Source organism: Lactuca saligna, chromosome 1 (genome assembly GCF_052625555.1).
Source record: "Lactuca saligna cultivar CGN05327 chromosome 1, ASM5262555v1, whole genome shotgun sequence".
NCBI classification, from domain to species: Eukaryota; Viridiplantae; Streptophyta; class Magnoliopsida; order Asterales; family Asteraceae; genus Lactuca; species Lactuca saligna.
In genome coordinates this window covers 49,607,881-49,623,390 of record NC_136417.1, presented here as the reverse complement: position 1 = coordinate 49,623,390, position 15,510 = coordinate 49,607,881, and the positions used below count along the sequence as shown (strand labels likewise).

The 15,510-nt window shown below is 36.4% G+C and overlaps 1 long non-coding RNA gene across 6 annotated transcripts in view; it reads right to left on the bottom strand.

Moving 5' to 3' along the window:
• Window positions 1-15,510, bottom strand: part of LOC145035852 (uncharacterized) — a 285,983-nt gene that overhangs the window by 8,658 nt on the left and 261,815 nt on the right. Inside the window, exons 2-5 of one of the 6 annotated variants that reach the window (XR_013678385.1) lie at window positions 1,140-1,256; window positions 337-498; window positions 189-227; window positions 13-94 (exon numbers count right to left, since the gene is read on the bottom strand). This is a non-coding gene — a long non-coding RNA (uncharacterized LOC145035852). Of the gene's footprint in view, window positions 1-12; window positions 95-188; window positions 228-336; window positions 499-1,139; window positions 1,354-15,510 lie in introns of those variants that run through there. The other 5 variants (XR_013678384.1, XR_013678388.1, XR_013678389.1 and 2 more) reach the window with 5 other exon arrangements.

Genomic DNA, 15,510 nt, shown 5'->3' with positions numbered 1-15,510 from the left:
GTATATACTCACATAATAATTCCAGTCTTAAAGAATTTTAAGCCTTTCTTTTCAACCTCTTCTGATTTACCTATCATCGTCAAGGACAAGATTCCTAAAATTAAATAGGTAAATATAAAATCATAACTTCATATTACAATAGATAAATAAGCGGTTGATAAAAGGTATAATCAAAATGAAAATGTTACCTTTGTTGATCTGCCCTCACTTTTGGAACTTGTAAACTCCTGCTCAATAAATAAATAAATAAATAAAACCCACCTTAGCTTCAAACTCATCTGATGGAATGTACAAATAAAGGAGAATGAGATAGCATTCGGAAAATGACAAATGTACCCTTTAAAAATTTCGATCGCATAAGAAAGCATTTTGTGAACCTCATTCTATATGTTCTGTTCCCCAAATGTCATCTTGAATTTGTAGAAATGTCTTCATATCTCGAATAGCTCCTTCTCCGTGTTTTGTTCTCCAAACTTCTTACAAATAGAGTGCAATCAACTGTGATAGAAAAGAAACATCATTAAAGTATCAAGACTCATACCAAAATATCCAACAAATTACTTAGCTACCGAGATTTAGGACCCTTTCTTGCATCACTTTTCTCATTTGATATTAGATATAGTAAGATGGAGTTTTCACAGACAATTGGTGTCCACACCTTGATGGATAAAATCAACAGAAGTAAACCATTTACTTTATGGAAACAAATAAAAAAAGAAAAGAAACTTTAACCTGAAGATGTTCTATTTATTATTTTTCATTGAAATGGTGTTAGAATCGGGAACACAGTTGCACTAGTTGTGATAACGAAGGTCCACAATTTGTAGAGGGTTAAGGATCATCGTATTATACAAAGGGAATGTCGTTAATTAAAAAAAAGCAAAGAAATAAAGAAATTAAAATGCCCGACCACACAACCAAGGTCTCTCTGAAAACATCAAACTTTCAGAGAATGAATATCGATGATATCTCCATAAACACCAAAACTTTTCGTTCCAAACTCTTAGAAAAACTTTAAGCAGCAGCGAAAATTGAGATAGAAAAAAAATGAAAGTTGTCAATAACACCTACAAAAGCGAGTCGCATTTTAACCATGTGTAATTAAGCTCAACTTCGTAAGGAATTAACAATTACATTACCTCATATTTTTCTTGTGGAAAGTTGTGTGTGGAAAATTGAAGGAATTTGAAATCAGGTAATCAAATTAGGATTCAAGGTCTTCCTCCCACATTCGCTCCTCCTTAATCGGAAACAAACTGCAAGTTGAGATAAATCCATCAAAAAAACTAAAAACAAAAGAAATTAGGATGAAATTCATTCAGAAGGACACTCTTTTGTAGGGTTTAAAGCAAAACTTTCTTTTATTTGATCTTTGAAGCGGCCGACAAAAAATCAAGCTGAAATGTTTTGGCTTTTGACCAGTGCTTTGTTGGAAATGGAAGCCCTACTCAAAGAGGACAAACCCAGTGATGATAAAAACCCAAAAACCGAATCGATGGTGCATGCTGGTTCGTTGGCTTCTTCCCCACCATCGTCAATTGAAGCTTTAATCGACAGTGAACCCGAGATAACCACCTCCATCACACACCACCAACACTACACCGACAAAAGTTAGAGGTAGATGGAGTCAAACTGGTGAATGGAACCATCTGTCCACTATGGTATTGTCGTCATTGTAGCCGGTGATGAGGACGTATACCGATGGTGTTATAGGTCTGGCAATCTTCTTGTAAGAGGCATGAGAATAGAGGAACAGATAATCGCGAGAAAGGGATCACCAGATTTAGAGAACGACGGCACTGAAGGCGGCAATCGTAAATGCAAAATACAAGAAAACGCTCACAAAATTTTTGTGTAGAAGATAACGATCACAAAATTCTTAAGGCGGTATAGAAGATAACGATCACAAATTTTTTAAGGCGGTCTGTAAAAAAAGACCTTTTAAAATGAAAGTGACGGCGAAGTAAAAAGAAGCAAAGAGTATAGCAATCAATGTGGTAAAAATAGTAAATGATGAAAAAAATGTGGCAAAAATAAGAATTGGCAAAGGTTTCTGTTCACCAAGTTTTTAATAATTAATAATATATATAATAGCTTTTTACATTTTAAATACTTTATTATTATTAGGGTAAATTACACCATTGGTCCCTCGTGTAAATTACACCATTGGTTCCTAATTTTGTTTTTTCTTGCATGCTTAGTCCCGTTGACATAAAATGACTATTTTGTCCTTAAAATTTTCTTTTTCAATTTTATTTTGTTTATTTATCATTTCTAGATTGAAAAAAAAAGAAAAAAAAATAAATATCTACACCCCCAATCTATCCTTCCTCTTCCCTTCCCCATATGGTCTCCCTCATTCTCACCACATCTTCCTTTATATCGATCCTACCACTAACATCGGTAAAGAACATCACCACCGGTCAACACTAACACCGCCATTGGTCGATGCCATCACCACCATAGCTCTTCTTCACAAACTTCCTTTCTGAAACCTGTTTTAAACCATATATGTAGCTTGATTTTCAGAGATGACAATGGAGTTTGAGGGGTTAAAACAGGAGCAGAAACCACAAGAAGATGATATTTTAGGTATGAACAAAAGACTTGAGGCCACGAAGCAGCAACTAGAACAAATTATGGCGGTTCTCTAAAGTAGCTATTAGAATTATCCGAAGCACTCTTTGATATCGATATCCAAGCAAAAGAAACCGGTGATGGAGATGAAGAAATCGACGCATTGATAGCGACATCTTGAACTACTTTTTCATTCTCTATCTCTTAGCAGACGTATGTAAGCTTTGAGGTGGGATTCTTTCTCCTCTCCTCGAGATCATGTACCTGTGATGGCGATGGAGGCTGGAATCAGAGCATGAAGGTTCATCGAGCATTAGAAGTGAAACCCTTGGCAGCGACAGCGACGATATCCGCCAAATCTCGGCACCAGAAAACAATATGGGATGTTTACGATTGTGTGTAGCTTAAGTTATAGCTTCGATTTTGAAAGTCAAACTAAAATTATTGCCGGAGAAGACGACCACCAGACGATGAGCACCAGCAACATACTAAAGTGGGTAGATGGGTTGGGTAAGTGAAAGGGGAGGAGTGCTGGTGAATATTCTGGTGATGTTATAGAGATAGAGAGAGAGAGAGAGAGAGAGAGAGAGAGAAAGAGAGAGAGAGAAAGAGAGAGAGAGTTTTAAAAAGGTGAGGCCATATTTTTTTAATTAAAAATAATAACAATAACATTAAATTAATTGGAAAAGAAATAGACAAAGGGCATTATGGTCATTTTAGATCTGTCAAGGACTAGATGTGCAACACAAATGTATATCAGGGACGAAAAGTGCAAGTTTTATTCAAACGAGGGACGGTCCGAGTTAATTTTTAAAAATAGGGACTAAACACGCTTTCTATTACACGAATGGTCCCTATAGTTATGGGTACTTTGCACGTTTAGTCCCTAACTTATTTTTTAACTCGGAAGGTCCTTACTGTTTATTTTTGTTACACGCTTGGTCCCTGCTATTTGTTTTTGTTACGTGTTTGGTTCCTATCTAACCTAAAAATACTATTATTTAAATTGGAAAAAATGATGGGGTGGATAAGATAAGGTGAATGGGATGAGTTTGGGGATGTGTTTATTTAAATAAATTAAAAAATCAAGGGCAAAATAATCTTTTTAGGTAAGATAGAGACCAAGCGCGTAACAAAAACAAACAATAGGGATCTTCTGAGTTAAAAAAAAAGTTAGGGATCAAACGTACAAATTACCCTAAACCATAGGGACCATTCGTGTAATTTACTCTTATAAAGACCATGCATAGCAAGTTGGTAGGCGGGTAAAGAGTTACACAACAAAAGGGGAAAAAGAAAAAAGAGTAAATTATTGAAATCGTCCTTGTGGTTTGGTTAAAATTGCACATTTGGTCCTTAACTTTTTTTTTGCACTCAGATCGTCCATGTGGTTTGATTTTGTTGCGTTTTCCGTCCATGTGGTTTGATTTTGTTGCATATTTCGTCCCTTACGTACATAAAGTTAGGGACCAAACATGCAACTTTTATCAAACCATAGGGACGAAAAACGCAAAAAAATCAAACCACAGGGACGATCCGAGTGCAAAAAAAAAAGTTAGGAACCAAACGTGCATTTTTGACCAAACCACAGGGACGATTTCAGTAATTTACTCAAGAAAAAAAAACAAAAGTACAAAGATACATGCTAGTTAAAAGAGAGAGTGCTCCAATCAGTCCAATTTAGACTTCCGTCGCGTTCCTATGCTTGAACCAAAGAAAAGCTGTTGCTTTAACAATATAAGCTACAATTGTGGGAGCAATCCTCATATTTCAATTCTAAAAATTCCGTAAAAATACTCCATAATCTTTTCTTCTTTTAAGGAACGTCCCCCAGTTGGGTGCGTAGTCTAACACCTTTTGTACCGTTTGAAAGTTCTCTATTGGAATTTTACCCCATTTAAAATCCACTCCACCATAGTTTTCACGTAAGGGCATCGTACCAATGCATGGTCTTCATCTTCCTCATTACTTCCACAACAAGCATGGTGCCACACTTAATCAGGGTCACTAGTATAAAAACGGGTTTCCATCACACAACAAATGAGTGATTGTATGTATACAACCACACATCCGTTTTCACATGTATGACAAAGGTCGAGTGACATAAAGTACATACAGTCACATTAGCAAGTTAGTGGTCGTATGCATTTAAAAAGAGTGGTGAGAGACATAAAATGAGAGACCAAATGATTTCAAAAGTCATGAAAAAAATGTAGTTTGAGCGACGTTAGTCCATCTAATTGTCACATGAATATGATGTTTGTGTAGCTTTATGAATATTTGGTGACACAACAATCGTTTTTTTTTTTTTTTTTTTTTTTTTTAATTTAAGGATTTTATCACTTATAATTAAGCAATAAGTGTCCTAAGGTGTTAAAAAGAGGGACCATATGTATTAATAATCTTGAAAAAGTGTATTTTAAGCGACGTTAGTCCATGTAGTTGCCACATGAATATGATGTTGTCACTTATAATTAAGCAATGAGTGGCCTAAGGTGTTAAAAAGAGTGACCAAATGTATTAATAATCTTGAAAAAGTGTATTTTGAGTGACATTAGTCCATGTAGTTGCCACATGGATATAATATTTGTGTAGCCTTTTTTATATTTTGTGACACAACCATTAGTTTTTATGGTGGATTTTGTTATTTACAATTAACCAATGAGTGTCCTCAAGTGTTAAAAAGAGTGACCAATGTAATAAAAATCTTGAAAAAGTGTATTCTGAGTGATGTTGGTCCATCTAATTGCCACATGAATATGATGTTTGTGTAGACTTTTGTATATTTGGTGACACAACCATTGGTTTTTTAGGGGATTTCGTCACTTACAATTAAGAAACGAATGGCCTCAGATGTTAAAAAGAGTGGCCAAATTTATTAATGATCTTGAAAACTATATTTTGAGTGACGTTAGTCCATCTAATTGACACATGAATATGATGTTTGTGTAGCTTTTTATATATTTGGTGACACAACAAATGTTTTCTTGGGGGTATTTCAACACTTACAATTAAGCAATGAGTGACCTTAGGTATTAAAAAGAGTGGTCAAATGTATTAATGATTTTAAAAAAGTGTATTTTGAGTGACATTAGTCCATCCAATTGGCACATGAATATGATGTTTATGTTTTGTATATTTGATGACACAACCATTGGTTTTTTAGGGGATTTCCTCCCTTATAATTAAGTAATGAGTAGCTTTCGGTGTTAAAAATAGTGACTATATGGTTTTTAAAGTCAAGTAATATGTATCCTTTTGTATATTTGGTGACACAATGATTGTGTGGCGTTTGGTATATATAGTCTCTCTAAAAAAATCCATCATTTGTGTGACAAACATGATTATATATATATATATATATATGTGTGTGTGTGTGTGTGTGTGTGTGTGTGTGTGTTTATGTAACGCCCTAAACCAGGTATAACTTGAAAGCCATTAAGAATTTACTTTTTGGCATAATTGGTCCTTTAAGTATGCTGGGCGTATGTGTACGCTTAGCATACTATGGATGGGTGATCGCGGAGGAGTTCGACATACGTTGGGCGTACCAGGTGTACGATGGGCATACATGCTGAGGGTGCAAACCCTAATTTGCGGACTTGTGAGATATTTAAATTCCCTTAACTCACTTGAGCCTCACCCTCACCAGATTTCTTCACCTTCAAACGTTCCTGGAAGCCCTAATATCATTTGTGAGTGCATTTTGAGCCTTGAGAGTGAAATTGTGGTCCTTTTGTGTTCATCCAAGAAGAGGGAAACGGTCAAGGAAGCTTGGAGTGTCATTTGGCTTCAAGAATCTGCATGTAGACGACCTTGAGGAGTTCCTAGAGGTAAAAAGCTTGGATCTTTCCACTTAAATCTCTAAATCTAGCTAGGATTTCCTATCTTTGTTCCTTTTGTTGATTTTAGACCTCCATTTGTGAGTTTAGCAACTCTGGAAGATGGGAATGACAGATCTGAGGTCCCTTGGTCCTTTAGTGTCATAAAAATGGAGTCTTGGAGGGAGTTTTGACCTCATGCATGGGTTAAGAACCTTGAAAAGGTCTTAATGGTGGTGTTGGGTGCATATATGGTATGCAAAGGCATAAATTTGCCAACTTTATGCCTTAGGACGTCTTAACCAGCCTAGATCTGACTTTTGGATGTAAAGGAATAGTGTATTAAGCACTTAATGGAGAAAGTTCTTAACCTGGTAGTACGTTGGGCGTAACCCAATGTACGTCGCATGTAGTCCCAAGAACCCAGTACGCTGCGTGTACCAGGATGGTACGCCGAGCGTACACATTACAGATGGACCCGAATCTGTTTTGGGCCTTTGAGCTATTAGGCCTCATTTGATTATTGAAGTTGGTTGCATTTTATGAGTTATGGGCCATTTCATCTATTATGGGTCATGGATATATTGGTTGGGCCTTATTGGGCCAAGAGGCCCATTAATGATATTGGACATGGACTTTGGGCCCATTAACAAAAGAGGCCCAATATTAGGGTTGTGTACTCAATACGCAACTCTTCTGTTTGAAGAAATTATAAGTGTTTCCGTAAATATTGAATCTATTGGAGCCGTCACTGATTTATTGACGTAACTCTATGATCTCGATATTAACCTAATAAGTGTTTACAAGTCTGATTCTTGACAGGTATAGAAATCAAGTCAACATGCAACACGACGATTCACAGCTAAACTCTATGAACATCACAAGTAGCATAGGATCGATAACAAGGATTCCATTCTTGTTCCCTCTAGAGTATCAAGTCTGGGTATCCCATTTTGAAGATTATGTCGTTGGATCTGAGGATAATGGTTACCTGATATGGGAAGCCATTACTCTAGGCCCGTTTGTTCATACTGAAACTCGAAGAACCATCAAAATTCAAAAGGAATACAACCAACTACTCATTGATGTGAAGGAAGTCCCTAAGGATGAGAAAGACAAACTTAGCAGCAACATCAAAGCAATGAGGGTAATCAGATTCGCCCTGCAGTCTGATACATTTTGCTTAGTAAGTTCTTGTACTACAGCGAAAGAGATATGGGATAGGCTTAAAAAGCTATACTCTACAGATGTTGATCTCGAGCATGATACTCAAACCCTTCTGCTTTCGGAGTTTGGGGCTTTACACAAAAGCCATAAGAAAATCTGAGCCAAACGTTCAATTGCTACAACCATCTCCTTAGTATAAAAGTGAAGCATGGTATTGGGCATGAACTGATCGACCAAAAAGTTACCTTCATGAATGGACTCAGATCGAAGTGGATGGCTGTCGTGTCTACTATTAAAGCACACGAACAATTCAAGAGTTATACATTGACTAAACTTGTTGGTATTCTTAAGTCACATGAAAGTGTGCTGACAAAAGAAGCGAAAGTAGTTTCGGGTTTGGGATCCTTAGCTCTCGTGGTGAAAGGCAAAAATGTTACAGAGGAAGAATCTGAAACAGAGCTCTCTGATTATGATCTATCTAGTGAACACTATGCTTTAATGATCACAAATACCAAGCGGTTCGCCAAGAACAAATTTCCATCTGCCATAACCGAAACTGGCATGGAAGTTATAGTGCTGAGAAAGTGAAGGATGAGAAAAGCGCTCCTAAGAAAGAAGAAAAGAAGAAGGAGAACAAGCTTATAGGTGATTCTGGCTATGACTGCAATTATTGTCATGGTAAAAATCATCTAGCAAAGGAGTGCATGTTGAGAAGGCCGAACAAAAGGAAAGATGGCGAGGATGATGAGACTTAATACCTACGTAAGCTGGAGGAGATCAAGAAGAAGAAAACCATCGAAAACTCTATGCCTGCTTTAATTATGCAGGAAAACGTTGAAGATGAATTTGGAGGATTGGAGATATGGTCAACTAAGTTAGAGGATGTGGAAGTTCGCAAGCCCCCACATGGCAGGGCATTCGTTGCGAAGGATGAAAGCTCAAAGTTCGCCAGTAGATGCTTGATGGTGACCAATGGCGTGACAACTGATAGTGGATGCGATGATGCAAAGAGAAGAGGAGATGAGTGTGATCAACTGATCAAAAAGTTACACACCATTCTTGAATCCCATAATGTACATGTATCTAACTATGAATCTGAATTGAACGACCTAAAATTCACTCTTTCGAGTATAAGTAATAATCTTAAACAAACTCATCAAGCGAATGCTAACCTAATTGATCAAATCACCAGGATGTCATCCAATAGTGAGAAGCGAAGAATGTGGATTGAGAAGATAGAGTCTGAGTTGTCTAGGTCTAGAGATGAATCAATTTATTTGTAGATGAATAATTTGAAATGCTTGAAACAAAGAAACATCTTTTGTTTTATTTCTAAACGACTTTATTGAAATATGACTCAGCTGCATTTAGATTGTGAAATTGGTAAAAAGATTCACAAAATGATCTTCCCTTTCCTTGAATTTAAGGATGACGAGATTGATGCTGATTGTTACAAGTGTGAATCTATCGTCTCATCAGACTAAACCTCTGAAGCTTACAGAATTGGACTGGACAAATTTGAATCTTTCATTAAGTCCAAAGACCATAAATATATGTTGAGAAACTTGGTTGACGAAAATGACAAGTTGAAAATCAAGACCAAAACCGTACAGAAATTTGACTCATTGAGTTCCAAGTTAAGTTTAGAGAATAAAATTAATCTTGAACAAACATTTGAATTTGATGAGGATGGTGATATAAATGAAATATTTGTGGAGGATGAGGTTGACTATTCTGAGTTTGTGAAAAATGAAACTGAACCGGTAAAAGTTCTTATTTCTGAAAACTCAGTTGAGTTCGCTCGCATTCTCAAAATAAACCAAAAATTTTGAAAGAAAAAGCTACAGTTTATCCTAAAGTCTAGATTGTCCCAAATCAAGTCTTCAAAGTCCATGGAGTGGACAAAACTCAAACAGTAGAATTAACATCGCTCGTGGAAGAAGACAACAAAGACGGGTGTGACAATTACTTTTGGTTTGCACCAATTGACAATGTGGACGAAACTGTAGGTCTGTCAGATAGGACCTCTTGGAGGACAAAGGGATGTTATGTAGCTAAGCCAATAAATAAACCCTCAAGTTTTGAAAAGAGTAGTCTAAGCGGTACTAAGGAGTGTGTAAGCAAGGCTCATTCTGGAAAGAGCAAATCTCATGCAAGTGAATCAAAGCGAAAAGAGAATATTCATAAATCTTCAAAGCAACTTGCTGAGCAAAAACATCAAAGGAATCAGAGATATTAGAAAAATCTCAATGAAAGGAAGAAATTTTGGCAATCCCAAAATTCGAACTACGTTCACAAAGAGAAATCTTCAAATCAAAGGATGAAAGTTGGTTCTCCTGCGAATGATAGTCAATGTTCGCACTGTCATTCTTGCAATCAGAAAAACCAATCAAAGAACTTTACACCAAAATCCTCTTCTTCAACGAAATCAAGCGCGAAACCAAATATTCATCAACCCTTAAAATCTTCACCCAAAGATGTCAAGGGAAAGGGAAAGCTAGTTAAAGAGACTAAAGTTCCAACCAAAAAGTTAATATCTGATTCTAAGAGAGTAGAGAGAGAATTCGTCAAAAATCAAATTAAATCTAAAAGCAAACAATCTGATTTAAAAGAGACGAAACTCAAAGATAATAATATTAAAGTTTTCACCATTAAAAGGAAAGATGAAACTACTTTAAATAAACGAACTTATTTGGTTGACCTTGTTATTACTTTTCCTCGTTCTGTAAAAGTCTCACTAGGACCCAAGCAAATTTGGGTTCCTAAATCTGCTTAATCTTTGCAGGTTATTCGTGACAAGCAGTTTGAAAGCATATGGTACATAGACAGTGGCTGCCCACGTTACATGACTGGGAGAAAGGAAGAGTTAAGGGAGTTTCGTGCACTGAAAAATGGTGGCAATGTAAAGTATGGTAACAACTCATTTGGAATGATCATAGGCTATGGGATGATTACGAATGGGGATTTCTCAATACGAAAGGTGGCTTATGTGGAACGACTACAACACAACCTGATCAACGTTTCTTAATTGATTGTTGGAACTGGCTTGAGAGTAAGCTTTGATGATGAAGGTTCTGAGATTGTAAAGAAGAAAACGAAATTTGTTCTTTTGAAGTCTCCAAGGAAAGGCAAAATGTATCCTCTAAATTTGAACCCGATAAGAGGAAAATCTACTATCTGCTTGCTAACGAAAGCTCACTCTGATGATAGCTGGCTATGGCACAAAAGACTTTCGCACCTAAATTTCAAGGATATCAACAAGCTCGTGCTTCGTGATCATGTGCGAGGGCTTCCTATGTTGAAGGTCATAAGGATCATTTATGTGCAACATGCGAAATGGGGAAGCAAAGTAGCAAAAGCCATCCAACTCGAGTAAACATAAATATCATTGAACCTTTAGGACTTCTACACATAGACGTTTATGGATCTTCTGCAATCGAAAGTGTCGGTGGAAGTAAGTATATTCTTGTTATAATTGATGATTTTTCACGTTTCAGTTGGTTGTTCTTTCTTAAACAGAAATATGAGGTAACTCCTACACTTAAGAGTTTCATAAAGAAAGTTGAGCTTCAGCTGCGAAAGTTGATTCGCAATATCTATAGCGATAATGGGTTGTAATTTAAAAATCAAGACTTTGAAGAAATTCTGGATGATAAAGGAGTCACACACAATTTCTATGCTCCTTACACCCCACAACAGAATGGAGTAGTTAAAAGACGAAACCGCTCTTTATGTGAAGCTGCTCAAACAATGCTTACCTTCGCTTCACTACCATTGTATTTCTGGGTTGATGTTATTGCAACTACATGCTTTTCCTAAGATAGATCCTTTCTAAACAAGCGATTCTCTATTATTCCATATGAAATTATTAACAATTGCAAACCTAATGTTAAGTTTCTCCATGTATTTGGTTCCAGGTGCTTCATCTTCAATTCCAAGGAAAACTAGAACAAATTTGATGCGAAAGCTGATGAAGGTTTCTTTCTAGGGTATTTGCTGAATTCGAAGGCATTTAGGGTCCTCAACAAACCCCCAAAGAAGATAGAGGAAACATACTATGTCACATTTGATGATAATTATTTGAAGAAGATTCAACAAATCAAAAGCCTATTGGAGGAGATCTTTCCAAAGCCAAGTCCAGTAACGGTTTTCATCTCAACTCTACATGATGAGTTCATGTTTCTCTTTGATGAATTAGAAAAATCTATTTCTTCTGAACATAAAGCAGCAGACAACATAGAAGATGAATTCAAGAAACTCATCGACAATGCTATGAAAAATATGGAAAACGAACCTCCTAGTTCAAGTGAAACAACAACAACAACAACACACCATTGCAGGGGGAGGGTTCATCTTCGTCTTCTATACCTAAAGTGTGTTTTGAGGGGGAGCATCCATCTCCAAGTACCACCCATGAACATCCAGTTGAGGGGGAGCAATCTGAACCTGAGAACGACGAACCATTATCATTCAAGGGGGAGAATAAAGAAGCAAATGATGATTCGGATGTACAATCTGAATTCGTAGAAGTAAATCCCGAACTGGATCCTTCTTATGATCCAAAATATCCTCCACTAATGAAATGGACCAGAGATCACCCAAAAGCTCAAGTTATAGAGGAATCAGTCGTAGGTGTCCTCACACGATCTCAGTTAAAAGCGAAGCAAAATGCATTATTCTCTAAGGTAGAATTTTGTATGTTTAATTCGGTCGTTTCAAAGGTCGAATCCAAAACCATAAATACAACTCTTGATCATTTTGATTGGGTGCAAGCAATGCAAGACAAACTAAATGAGTTTGAGCGAAACAAGGTCGGGAGATTAATTCCAACTCCACCAGATGCATCCGTTTTCAGTTTAAAATGGGTGTTTCGCAACAAGGTGGACAAATAAGTAAATGTAATAAGAAATAAAGCGATACTTGTGGTCAAGGGATATTGTCAGGAAGAAGGAATCGACTATGAAGAAACTTTCACTCCTGTAGCAAGGTTAGAATTTGTTCGCATCTTTCTAGCATATGCAGCACACAAGAATTTTGAGATGTTTCAAATGGACGTCAAGTGTGCTTTCTTGAATGGAGAACTGGAAGAGACTGTATATGCCGAGCAACCATTGGGTTTAGTGAACGAGAAATTTCCCAATCACTGCTACATTTTGGATAAAGTTGTTTATGGTGTAAAGCATGCGCCAAGAGCCTTGTTTGAAACTCTAACTCACTTTCTTAAACTATCAAAATTCAAACAAGGTTCGGTTAACCCAACCTTCTTTCGTAAGAAAGAGGGTAACCACCTAATGATTGTCCAAATTTATGTCGATGACATCATATTTGGTTCTATGAATCCTAGCTTAACAGCTGAGTTTCGCAAGTTGATCGAGACTAAATTTGAGATGAGTTCAATGGGTCCAATTAAGTTTTTCCTTAGGATGAATATTAGACAGGGACCAGAAGGCATTTTTATAAATCAGGAGGCTTACACCAAAACCTTACTGGCGAAGTTTGGCATGATGGGAGACTCAAGGGTGAAACTTCCGATGATATTCGAAACGAAACTAACACCATCTCTGGATAAACAAGTTGCTGATGTGACTTTGTATCGTCAGATGACAGGGTCATTGATGTATTTAACAGCTAGTAGATCGGACATTATGTTTTCCATTTGTTATTGTGCCAGGTTCCAGGAAAATCCACGTGAACATCATATGGTGGCAGTCAGAATCATCTTCAGATACCTAAAATGAACCTCTTCTCTTGGCATATGTTATCCAACAAAATCAGGGTTTTTCGTTCAAGCATTCTCAAATGCTGATCTTAGAGGATGTGGTTTAGATAGACAAAGCACTACTAGTGGGTGTCAATTTCTTGATGACAAAGTCATCAGTTGGCAGTCCAAGAAACAAACATGTGTATCCTTGTCTACAGCCGAAGCTGAGTATATAGTGTAGAAGTGTTTCATCGAGTACAAGATTCAAATCAAAGTAAAATAATGTAATATGAACACACGTAGTAAATAAGATCTGGTTTAGCTCATATTAATTCTAATGAACATGAGTACAAAACTGATAGAAAATGTGGGAAAACTCAACTATCAACTCTATGTTGAGCTCCTATTTATAGGAGACTGAAAGTACAAAAAATACTAAGGCTAGACATTAAGCTTCGATAAAAAGAAGCCTTAGCAAATACATAGAAAACATATGAAATAGACAAGTACACGAACTTTAACATATTACAAGATATTTCGACTCTACAATTTCCCCCTTTGTAATCATGTTGAACTTCTCAATTTGTGAGAATCTGTGCAGCTAAATGCATCATCCTTCGGATCTTTGAATACCAAGTCAAAATTTTCTTCAACTCCATTTATCTCCCTTGTTATTCTTCAAACAATTATTCATACGAACAATGAAGTTCGTATATTGGGATGCCGTATATCTTTCCACTTCACAGGCTTGAAACAAAAACCTCTTAGATTTGCCATTCTTGTCTTTTCCAGCAAAAACTAATCCAAAAGGTATCAAGCAAATCTCACAATCAGCAATTTTCTTCAGTTCAACTTGGGTATTCCTAGCTTCCATAGCAACATTAACTTCCTTTCCCAAAGCTAAATCTAACTCCACATTCGTCAAAGCTAGACAATCATAGTAATTGTCTATAAAAATTTTGATGTGACCAAGACCAAGACTTAAAACATCTTTATCAGTCCCTTAAAGTTGTGAAACCTTCATGTCTTTCAAAATTAATGCCAATTGAATCAGGTCATTCAAGTTCATTAGTGGAAAATCAACAACTGAGAAATCACACACTTGATTGTTCGCCCTTACAACATGATACCAAAAATTTTGTATCATATTCTCAAACAATACATCTTTAGTTATTCTGATCACCTTCTTGATCTTCACCAATGACCATATTTCATCAGGTTCTTTCCCAACAACAGCATGAAACCTAAGTTTCATATGGATATAATCATCTTCATTATCGAACTTCTCTACAATCTTGTACTGAGCCATGATAAACATCATTTTGTTCACTGAAAAATCAAGCCGATTCATATCATTGTTAATGATAGAATAGCTTTTCTTTGGCTTTTTGTCAAATGCATACATATGATTAAAAGCAACTCTTGCTTCAATACTCTCATAGATGTACAACTTCTTTGGATCTCCCTTCTCCATACCAGGTGGATCATTTTCAAGAAGTCTTAATATGCTTTGTATCTTCCTTTTTTTTTTATCCATTTCATCTTCAACTTCGGTCTTCAGCTATTCTTTTGATTTTTCAATCAAAATCCCCTTTCCTTTTCCATCATCTTCTGAAGGTTTTGGTTTCGAAGAGCTTGAACTTCCTCCTTCAGTAGAAGCACCAATAATAATTCCCTTTATAATGGGTATTGTTGTTGTCTTGATAGCTTCTGTTGTATTGACTTTCGAAACTATTGGTGTTGGGACTTGAGTAGACACCACTTTCGTTACTTCAGCAGTGGTTACAACCTTCGTTACTTCAGCAGTAGTTACAACCTTCTCAATCTTTTTCAAATTTTCAACACCTTGAATTTTCTTTTCTCCCCCTTGCAACCCCGTGACTATAGGAGGGGGATTTGAAGGTAAAAGACTGAGAATTCGGGACAAGGGTGTGACATCCCCAAAATCTGGGCCAGAAAAGAACGATTTTCATTTATGCTTTTAAAATAATTTCAGAGTAAATCCTTTTGATTTGAAAGAGTTGCGGAATTTGTTCCCAAAAACAAAACGTGATAAAACAATTGTTGAAAAATGTTCTTATGTAACCTTGTATGTGAACATAACTGAAATAAGATGAACTGTTTTTTTACAATCTAACAAATATTATCAGCTATTTCAGGTTGCATAAATGCGGGATAAAACAGAAAATACGAAAACACGCGAATGACGAAAACACATATGTGTGACTAAACAGTTTCAACAAT